Genomic DNA, 8,866 nt, shown 5'->3' with positions numbered 1-8,866 from the left:
TTCGGTTCAGCAAGGCAGACTGCTCTGTCTTCCCCAAGAAGTCTTTGGAATTTATTTGATGAGGTTTCCAATGCTGATACTTACAAGAATCTGCTACTTTTTGCTAGGCCTTAGCCAGATCATCTCTTTTGTTTAGTGTTTCTTTGAAGAGGAAATACCTAAGATAAGCCTTCCAGACCGAAACATCAGGCCTCTGCTTCTAAAGTATTCCTTCTAGACACCTGTTTCATCCTTTATGCAGGCCAGATATATGTCTGGGTGTCCCTGCGGCTGCTCTCCCATTCTGCATGCTCCACCAAGAGAAACAAGATCTCGACAACCAGCACTCGCTAGCTCCAGTGTGACTGATTTGGTTCTGAGAGTGTCCTAGGCTGTCATCAAGAGGTCCTGCTAGACCTTAGGAAGTGCTGAGTGGAGACAGAAGATAATTAATTTAAACTCCTTAGTCCATAGCATCTCTTCCTGTTCCCCTGGCGCAGTATCTGAATGACCTGAACAGTGCACTTTCTTCCGTAGAAAACAGAAGCACAGATCACCCTATTTCTGTTCCAAAGGTAAGAAACTACTACTATTTGAAATAAAGTACAGCATGTGCTCTTGCTGATGATTTTTCCCAGATCCATGGAGAGTTTTGTGGAATGCAACATCCACCTAGAACTACTGGGCAGTTTATGGTTATCACATTTATGGACTAATCACTTTTTTGACATCTTTTCCTTCTTCCTTATGTAAATGTCGCTTTGAGTGGTTATTTACAGAACGGTGAGTTTCCTTTCCCAGGTATCATTGCTTGCATCATCTTGGCATTAAACTAATATAAACACTAACCTCTGGCCCGCCTGCATTATACATTAAGCAACGATGCTGCAATGCTGAGGTTTAGAATAGAGCGTGCAAATCACTTACTGAACTATTATGTTCTCCCAAGTATTTTTAAGGTTTTGGATATTTTCAAGGAAAAGAAAAGAAAGTTCATATAATAGGAATCAGTGTCAAAGACAACATCTTCTAGGAGTGGTTTTCTAAATGGTGCCAGATTCTGATAAATATTATAGACAACTTTTTTTGAATATTAATGTATCTGTTCTGGGATTAGGTTGTGAAGTTCACATTAAGTCATTAAACTTTAGATTAATAAATTATCATGGCAGCATAAAAATGCTGTGCTTGTAAGAGGGATTAATATATAAATCATGATTGTCTTACTTCAACACACAGTGGTTTGATGTCTCTGTAGAAACTAGGATCTTACAGAAATAGTCTCTTAAGAGATAAACTATTTTGTATTTCTGTTGCTTTTCTAGGTGGAAGTCAACAGTTCAAAATTCTTCAGCTGTAAAATCTTTCTTCACCATGACCTGGGAAAGCTCCGTAACACCAGCGATGCACTTACTGGTATGTGTACAGTAACAGAACTTTAAAAAATGTGAAATCTATACCAAAAATCTTCTTCCTGTATTTTACATGGATTTGTCCGCTATTGGCTAATGCATGACATCTCAAATACCTAGGTGATGTGTTTTCATGATCAGCAGTATGTTTTACTGAAAGGACATAGAACTGGTTTCCACTATTAATTTATCCATTTGACTCCTCGTTTTGCTCTGTTGTCCGTCTCATTTGTTATTAGTACCTGCCCTTTCAGTGGGAAGACAGTTCAAATGTCCACCAGCCACCACATTACGAGTACCTGGGAGGAGGACTGCCCTTTAGAGATGTGCTGACAGTGTGCCCACTTCCAATTTGTAGCACGAATGGTCTTACTTCAAATGGATTTGGTAGAAGAGGAGCCTAGAGTCACTCAACACCAGTATGTTCCTCTGCTGAAACACATACGCTTGCCTCATGAGCATGGCAGGATTGGCACTCTGCCAGCACAAAACTCTGCCAAAATTGTGTCCTTCACAAGAAAAGTGGCCATTCATGAAGTGCAGTTGATGATATCCTGATTATTTAGTCAGGTTTGTTTAACTATAGAAGAGAGTTTTTTTCTTTGTTTGCTGCAAGTGGAAAGGTTTCCTGTTTGCTGTTCAACATGATCACACGGTTTCCACATCTCTTTCGCAATCTGCAGCATCTCGTAACACCTAAGATAACGCCTACATTATAATCATTCCTATATGCCAGTAGATTTTACAGGAGAGTGTACTTGTTGTTACATTGCTGTTACCTTATTTAACACATTGCTGTCTTAGTATTTTTTTCCCCACCAAACTGAATCATTTCTTTTCTTAGGCAAGAAAAGTCTCCCCCTGTCATTTATTACCCATGAAGATGGTGATGTGTCATGCTAAAACAATTGCTAAGGGAAACAATTCAGGTCACTCTTCTATGGGTTGTAGTTTGTTTCCCAGTGACCCCTGAAGAGACAGCCCCCTGCGTGTTATATCTCACCAAAGTTGGGGTCAAAAGGACCTATTAGATCATCAAATTTTGCCTGATGCATATCAAAGGCATTTAAGTTCCACCCAGGAATGTCTCACTTGTTATATATTAAGTTCTCTGGTGATAAGACAACACTATCTTCTGGTACATAACAGCGTTGACCCTTCCCTCTGCCTCCAGCACAAATAATATTTTTTGCTCTCACCAGACACAAATTTGGAGGTCAAAGACCATGTGGCTGCATGCATACTGCAAAATAAAGCAAAGCCAACTACATACTGCAAGATAAAGCAGCATCAAAGTGGAACAGCTCATCAATATTCACACCATGTAGTGTTTGGATTTGCACCTCTCCTGAGCATTACTGTTTCTGGGCTCCTAAGACACAATTCTAAGTTCAAAGTATCTGAAATAATATAAGTGCTGTGTTGCAAACTATCAGGGGCATAGTTTGATAACATGACATGACCCGAGTGTATTGCATGCTTTCAGGAGTCACCTGAGGGTGCAAAGTCTGCTGGGATAATTTTGGAGGACTGTGTAGAATAAGAAGCCAAACCTGACACAGTTTTGTCCATAATGACTATTGGGAATGGTCCTTAGAACCTGCTGTCTCCCAGACTGGGCCCAGTTGTTGTCTCATAGTGGGCTAACTGGGACAGAGTAAAACCAGGCCACATACTGACAGTTACCACAGTGCTTTAGGTCGCTTCCTCTCCCTTTTATTTAGTAGCATACCCATAGTTTGTAACCGTGTCAAGGGTCAGAACTAATTTGGAGAGAAAGTGATTACAACTCAGACTAAGAACCAGTACATAAGTGGGACACGGAGTTCCAAACCCTGTAAGAAGATCTGGTTTATTTTTTCACCCTAGATTCACAGACACATGAAGAAGTTGCATGCCTTCCTGGAAGACACACATGCAAGCTTTTTGTTTATTAAAGATGGAGTTTCTTTCAATACTAAGTTCTTTGAATAAAGGAAAAAATGGATAATGCTTAAATAATTGTTTTTCCCTTAAAAGCACCAACACCGAATGGAGGACTAAACTGCTTAAACATCACAGGAGATTCCTTGAGCCAGTAATAAACTTCTAGACAAAGAACCAGCTGGATGTAGAATACCCTAGGGTACCAGAAAAAGCTGATTTCAGTTAAGTTATACTGACATGAAAACCGAAGAACACAGTCATTGATCAAGGAAAAACATAGAGGCAACATTTTATTTGTTTCTGTTTCCTCATGCTTTGTTCACTGTGAGTTTGCCACAGCCATTAAAACTGCTTGACTTTTATCAAAAATCTTTTTTTAATATGTATAGTATTAGAGCCATAGAGTGGTTAAGTTGGGAAAGGACCTCTGAAGGTCTTCTTGTCCAGCCTCCTTGCTCAAGCAGGGCCATCTGGAGCCAGTTGCCCAAGACCATGCCTGGATCACATCTAGGCATCATAACAGTAGCAAAAATATCTCCTGCTGATAATCATACATGAATTCATTTATAATTTCATCATTGTCTCTTTGTAAAAGCAAACCTGTCCTATTCATTGTTCCTAGCCAAGCTCTTTATATGACTAATAACTCCAGCAGTGCCGGAGTCTGTGTACTACTTGATTCCAGGTTAGGGACTCCAAACAGAATATTTTATTATTTGTAGAGTGTTGTTTGATTTTTTTATATTACGTTCATAAAAATATTTCCCAATCATTTGTGTGGGAAAACAATTTTGGAAATACGGACTAAGTCTATCGTGCTTTTAGATTGGTCTTCCTGAATCTGTCAGTTCCTTGAAAAAACTGTTCACAAACTGGGAATTTCCTTTTTGTATTTCTGGCAATACCGCCTACCATACAGTTAGGTCTTTCTTTTCTGATAATTTTTGAAGACCTACTTTGCCGTGTGTCCTAAATTTCCCAATTCATATTCACCTCTGGTTTGATTCATAGCAGCCACGCAGCAAACAATCTCTCTGACCAAACAAAACTGTGAACTAGCAGCAAAGTCAATAGAATTTAATCTTTAAGTAACTAACTGGGATACTGCCTGTGACCACAGTCATTAAAAAGGGAGAGATTCTTCCTTATGAAAGTCATGCTATCGTGTACTACAGCCTTCCTGGCTTAATCATACTCAAGGGTTCTGCTGTAGATTTCAATCCAGTTTACCGTGTCTTATACTGTGAAATGTTTCTCATCATGGGCCTTAAATACCGACAACATGAGAAAGGGGTTAAATATGAGAATCCTTTCTATGAGAAACACTATCAGAGCACTGTTTCCCTTCTGCATGCAACCTGGCAACCAACCAGGGCCGTTTGCTTATTCCTCATGCCCCGCTCACTCCAGAAGGGATCAGCCTGTCCTCTTCATGAGTCTTGTAGTTTAACACATTTTAATATAGCTGCATGGAGTCCCATCGTCACTATTATGAACACACCTCATACAGCCTGTAATGAAAATAATTATTTATACAGAACAAGAAATAATACCAAAAAGAGCTTCTTTAGAGAAAAACAAGGCTCCTTGTCTATGTACGTGGTTTGGTTTTTGCCTGTCTTGAAGACATAACAGCTGAGTACAAACTTTGAATTCTTACCCGTGAACAAGCAGCAACAGAAACCTCAAGTGAGGAAAAACTATGTCATCTTTAAGCAACAGCAGCACAGCAAGATTAAGACAAGTACTGAGGTGAAATATGTGCTGGCAATGCCAAGCAAGGTTATAGGTTAAAAAGGGTCATTAATTTTGCAACAGAGGTGTCCTTTGCAAGTAGGTTATAAGAGTACTTGTTAACCTTGACCCATCCCAATTCCAGTACCATGGCCCTCAACTCCAAAGGATTCATAATAGTAATAAGCTGTTAAATAAAAACCGTGAGAGTAAGAACTACAGTTTTTAAAACTTTTTTACTGGTAAAAAAATTATTGGTAAAAAGTAATTATTACTCTTGTACATTTTTTAGTATATTGATGTGCTATAACATTTTTCCTTATTGCCATGATCAGCCTAAGACTGTCCTAGGAAGTTACATGACAAGATGAAATTGCTTGTGCAATTCTGCTGAGATCTTTTCCTAGGTACAACTAAGAGATACCTACTCCACTTTATGTTTCCCTTTTTAAAGAAAAATCAGCACAAATTTTGAACCTTTTCAGGTAGAAAAGAAAACATCATCAGGATTTTGAAGTTCTGTACCAAATCTTAAGCCAGGAATGCCAGCAGCATCTTCAGAGATTACATACAGCTCCATCTACCATTTGTCTATGCATTAATAATACTTTATTGTTCCTACAATCTGTTAGAATGGAGCTAATTAGCACATATAAGGTCACGCCTTTTTATCATAGAAACTTCACCCTCTGCAATTCACTGAATCCACACCTGTGCTCTTACTTGGAGCTAATATGTGGGAGAGCATTGGAAAACCGATGAGTTGCAGAGATTCTCTGCATTTTCCCAGCACAGGTTCTTCACCAAAGCATTTGGATTCAGACGGCCCTTTACTTCTGACTGAGACTGAAATGGCTGATGCCTCTACAAAGGGACTCCGAACCAAAAGAAATATCCTCTCTGGACAAAGAAGTGTTCTTTTATGTTTAGAGGAATCTTTTAATACAAGCACCTGAAATGATACTTTTCCTCCAGCAAACCCCTGTAAAGGTGGGGAAAGGATCTTCTGAAACTTATCGTCTTCCTTCACACCTGAGCTGGTAAGCTCTTTAGTGAGAGAGAGGAGTGTTTCTGGAAGCTCATAGAGAAAGCCGAGTGTCTGCAGAAATAACCCTGTACTTTGAAGCATTTGAAAATGCATAAATATGTGTGCTCTGACAACAGCTAGAGAGCTGTAAAACTCAATGAATAATTTGTATCAAATTAATTGTTTAGCTCATAATTTTGTTATGTCTTCATCCTTGTTAATACCAAACTGAGTTTTGAAGGTTCCACTTAACTGAATTTAATAAAGACAAAAGAAGCAGATAAAGAAAACTCCCAACTCGCAGTTCATTGAGTTCCTTTCCCACTACTTTTCAAAGAGCAGAAAGATTGCATTTTATCTGAAACGTAAGAAGAGACGCAGAAGTCACTGTGTAATTGATGTCGGTATCTAAATGTCCATTGGTATCAAGAGGCCCGGGATTCTTATGAAGCAATCAGAATTTCATTCATTTGTATTTCATTATCTATTGCAAATCATGGAATCACAAACGTAAGGTCTTGTTGCTTTAGATGCTGTACACATGCAAAAGATCACTTTCTGTCTTTCTTTCTCCAGAAGTGTACTCTATAATTATACGTAAGATACAGAATGTACTAAAAAGAGAACTCAATGTTGCATGACTCAGGCATGTAAGTGACAGCCGGCCTCATGTTTACATCCAGGTAAATTTTTTGCTATTAGGAAACTTATGTAATATTTAACAAATTCCACAAGTGCATTCAAGGCAAAAACTGGGGTCTGGTTCCTGTTATTTTTGGGCCTGTGTGTAACAGAAGAAAAATGCTGTACTTCCATCTCACCGCAGATCTGCACAGAGCACTGCAGTGCCAAATGTGGATGAGAGAGATGCCTCGAGCACAAAAAGGAGAGAGACTGTGTTGGCTCAGTGCCCCCCTAAGGTGGAGAAGCATGGGAGCAGGGTGCCTGGTGTGCTTTGTGCTGCACACAAATACCCAGAGAGACATCAGCGTGACACAGAGAATGCAACAGTTTTGTCCAACCATGTTCTCTCTCATGGAAGCAAAGCTGTGTTAGGATACTCCACAGGCTTTTGACCTGTTCTAAAAGGTAAATTTGAAATTTAAAACAGGTTAAAAGTCCTCTTTTCTAGAAAATTGCTCAAATTCATTAACAACAGATATAAGGCCAAATTCAGCCTTTGAACTGCTGTATCCTGTGACAAGAGCACTGCCTTGTAGAGCTGAGACTTAGGGCACATAATTTTGAGAACAATAAGGAATCCCTGTCATTCAGTATTTCATATGAGAGTAGATTTAATCTTTACTGATGATTCAACAGGGGTTTCACTAGAGGACTGTATATTGAATTAACATATCCCCAGCTTCACTATCCATGCTTCCTGGCCAACATCACTCAAGTTTGATTAAATCTGACCTGCTGATTCTATGGAAATTACCACTTTGGTGTGGTCTCTCTCACAACGGCTATTTGGTGCAGTTAGAGAGAAAATATTCCTCATCTCCTTGACAGAAGATAAGGACAGCGCTATACTAACGTGTTAATATGTTAACATTCATCCTCTTTTAACGTTTCTTCTAATATTTAAAGTGAAATTTTTGTCTAATGACAACTAAAACCTAGTGAAGTATGCAAACTTCAATAAAATGTGAACTCACAGAAATTTCTTCTTGTTGAGCAGCACCCTTTAAGTAAAACAGAAGAATTGTGTTTTGTGTTCATATTAAAAAAATCCAAAATCTAATTTTATGCTTTTTTTAGTCTCTTTTTTAATTATGTGTTCATCTCTTTCATTCAAAATATTTATATTTATAGGATTGCTTGTAGTAGACTTTAAGTTTGATATACTCCAATCAGCTGCTAAGAAAACTTAACTCACACCAGATTAAAAGAATGTCACTGACTTATTTTGCTTGCAAAACTTTCCAGAATTTTCTTGAATATTTGAGGTATTCTGATGTTAAAAAAAAGAAGAGAATCCATACTGAAAGCTCAAGGTTATGCAAATTTCATTAGATGATTGATAGATATATCAGATATCTAACAAGTATGTGCATATCTCATAGATCTCAATCAGCAAACAGACAAAATATAATTTAGGTAGGAAGTCACTTGCCACCTCTGCCTCTTGGCTGTCATATCCATTTTGGCATCGGCAAATTTCTCCTTCACAATGCTGAAATCCTTTTCATATACACCAGAGAGATGAGTCACTGCAGACATGAATCAATGTAGAGGTGACTACTGATCTGATTGCTTACAGATTCTGTGTTTGTTTATCGCCTCCGGCTTTTCAGAAAACTTTTGAACATATTTTTCGCATTCTCTGCTTCTAGAAAGAAAAGTTTGTTACACTCTCTCCTGATCCTTTGGGGCCATTTATGAAAGGGCTCTTCAAATAATGGCTGTTCCTTCACTGCTAGGTCTGTCCCACAAGGATAAATGTGCTGAGACATTCAGGTTAAAAACTTAATAACTAACAAAAAGATTCCCAGCTAACAAAATACCTTTAATCGTTCCTGGTTTCAACAGGCTGTTTTCACATCTGCTATCACAGAATGTATGAGAACTCACTTTTGCTGTTATACCAGTTCAAATGCAACTGATATCCATCTCATTTTCAACAGCTTAGGTCAGTGCATGGAAAGAGGTAACTATTCTCTGACTGTCCCAGAAAAAAGAAGGAATTGTCCAAGAGAGAGATGCAATACATGATCCCCAAATCTCCAAACCTTGGCTTCCTTCAGGTGTCATTTCAAAACATCTTTAGAACACTTTTCTTTACATG

At 38.5% G+C, this 8,866-nt stretch overlaps 1 long non-coding RNA gene across 1 annotated transcript; it reads left to right on the top strand.

Annotated features, from left to right (window-relative positions):
* Window positions 1–328: 328 nt before the first annotated feature.
* On the top strand, window positions 329–6,323 carry LOC128852126 (uncharacterized). The gene is made up of 3 exons (XR_008449774.1): window positions 329–554; window positions 1,305–1,395; window positions 5,842–6,323. It is a non-coding gene; the product is annotated as an uncharacterized LOC128852126 (long non-coding RNA).
* Window positions 6,324–8,866: the final 2,543 nt, after the last annotated feature.

This window comes from Cuculus canorus, chromosome 4 (genome assembly GCF_017976375.1).
Source record: "Cuculus canorus isolate bCucCan1 chromosome 4, bCucCan1.pri, whole genome shotgun sequence".
Classification (NCBI taxonomy): Eukaryota; Metazoa; Chordata; class Aves; order Cuculiformes; family Cuculidae; genus Cuculus; species Cuculus canorus.
This window is presented reverse-complemented; position numbering and strand designations above follow the sequence as displayed.